The sequence below is a fragment of the Tupaia chinensis genome, unplaced genomic scaffold (genome assembly GCF_000334495.1).
Source record: "Tupaia chinensis unplaced genomic scaffold, TupChi_1.0 Scaffold000184_1, whole genome shotgun sequence".
In the NCBI taxonomy this organism is placed as follows: Eukaryota; Metazoa; Chordata; class Mammalia; order Scandentia; family Tupaiidae; genus Tupaia; species Tupaia belangeri.
Genome location: NW_006159659.1, coordinates 2,409,669 through 2,411,804, shown reverse-complemented (window position 1 = coordinate 2,411,804; position 2,136 = coordinate 2,409,669). Strand labels below are relative to the sequence as shown.

The 2,136-nt window shown below is 44.4% G+C and overlaps 1 protein-coding gene across 1 annotated transcript in view; it reads right to left on the bottom strand.

Moving 5' to 3' along the window:
- SMS (spermine synthase) overlaps positions 1 to 2,136 on the bottom strand; it is a 32,513-nt gene that overhangs the window by 13,271 nt on the left and 17,106 nt on the right. The window lies entirely within an intron of this gene.

Genomic DNA, 2,136 nt, shown 5'->3' with positions numbered 1-2,136 from the left:
TCTCTCTGTCTTCCTGGCAAGTGCACACGCCCTATAGCAAAAAATCTCTCCAAAAAAAAAGAAAAGAAAAGAAACAGAGCCAAGGGCCAGCCAATGGTCTGGTGGTTAAGGCAGCTGGATCCCAAATGGTCAATCACATGGTTCAAGTCCTAGACCTGGCAGCTTGAAAGACAGACTGGGTGCATGTGTATGAATGCCCAAAATCCCAACAGGAAGGACAAATAGAGAAGGGATTGTAGTGTGACCGTGCCCCCTTGGGGGGGGAAGGGTACTTTCTCACTTTCTGTCTCTGGGTGGGTGTGTCTCTTTGTCTGGTGAGTGCACACACCCTCAAATTATCCAAAAAGAAAGAAAGAAATCGAGCTAAGAAGTCCACCTAGAACTATATATGAAAGCCAGGCTTATACTTTTAAAGTAGGACTGCCTGTCTACTTGTATTTTCTTCTATGAGGTTGTCAGGAAGGGCATGACGTATTCACCTATGTTTTTCTATACAAAATTGTGTCATGACTTTCCTGATGACCCAATACTTGTCATTTTTTTATACTAAGCATTGAATGACTGTTACTTGATTTATTTTTGCATCTGATTTCTAAAACTATAAACCTACAGCTTTTCAATTGTTTCTAACACTACGAGTGCTGCTGATAGTAAAGCCGTGCAATACGTAACTCCTACCGTCAGTCATCCCAGAGTGGAGTACAGCAGTTACAGATCCTACACAGGACATATAGGAGGTATGTGTGGGGTTGCCTTATTTTATGGGGTGCCTTATCTTAGAAGTACTGAATCTAGTGACCAGCAAGTGGCGTGGTGGTTAAGGCATTGGACACTCCCACGTGGCCAATCATGGTTCAAGTCCCGGACCTGGCAGCTTGCTTTCTTGTTTTCCCTTTCTCTGTCTCTGTCAGGTCAAATTAAAAAAAGGTAATAACAAATGGAATTTTAAAATAAATAATTATTTTTAAAAAATTGGAAGGAAGGAAAAGGTGAAGCAGCAAGACACTGGAGAGCTGGGATTGATAAGGAAAAAAAAAAGAAGAGGAAAGAGAATGGGGCAACAGGAGACCCTTGGGAGGAGGAAGCAGACACAGACCTAGCACTTTCATCCAGTGCAAAGTCCTGGATCAATCGTCTCCTGGCTGCAGGTCTGGCAATGGGGAAGAGGAGAAAAGGCAACATGGATGAGGTGCATATAGACCAAGCGAGGCAGTAGGCCTTGCAAGAAAAGATTGATCCTGAGTCCAGCAAAACAGAAGCTTCTGAAACTAGGAAGTAGACGGAAAGCCAGTTTGTCCAGTGGGATACTGCTGGTTTTGAAAGAGAGGAACAGAAATTGAAATTTCTCAAACTTATGGGCGGATTTAAAAGCGAGTCCCCCCCCCCCCCCAGCATGGGTGGATGATCCAACACGGCCCTTGGCAAGAAGAACGCCACAGTCTGCAGCAAAACCTGCAGCAGGACTACCACCGTGCGGAGAGCTGGAAGCACAACTGTGGAGCCAGTCTCGGCTTCCCCAGTGCCCCCGACAAAATCTTTTATATTGACAGAAAAGCTTACAGGTCAATCAAGGTGGAATATTTATTCATCTCTGTTTGTGCCCCATCCCTACCCCCAGAAAAACCAGAAACCAAGGTTGCCATGTTTCCCTAAGATAAGCTATCCCATATGTTTTCTATTAATATTCTTATACACAGCCTCAGTCATCATTTTTAAGGACCTGGATATTTTACTGTCCTTTATCTATTTTAATTGTCACAAGGTATGTATACTTGCTAGAGAGAGAGGTTGGGGTAGAAAGCACCCTTCTCCATCCTGTTGGGATTTGTGGCACGCATGCACTTATACCTAGTATGTTTTCTAAGCCACCAGAACGGGGATTCAAAGTGCAGCTGGCCTTGTGGGATTCCAGCTACCTTAACCATTAGGCTACATACAGGGCAAGGCTGACTGTCCTACTGTTGTGTAACTTGTTTCACTTAATGCATCACATAACTCCAACTACGCAAAGATACAGAAGGGACTCACACCTCAGCGTCCTTCAACTCACATTTCTCTTTTAAAGAGATTTTTGCTATAGAGTACGTGAGCTCACCAGAGAGAAACTGAGAAATCACCCCCCCCCCCCAGGGGGAC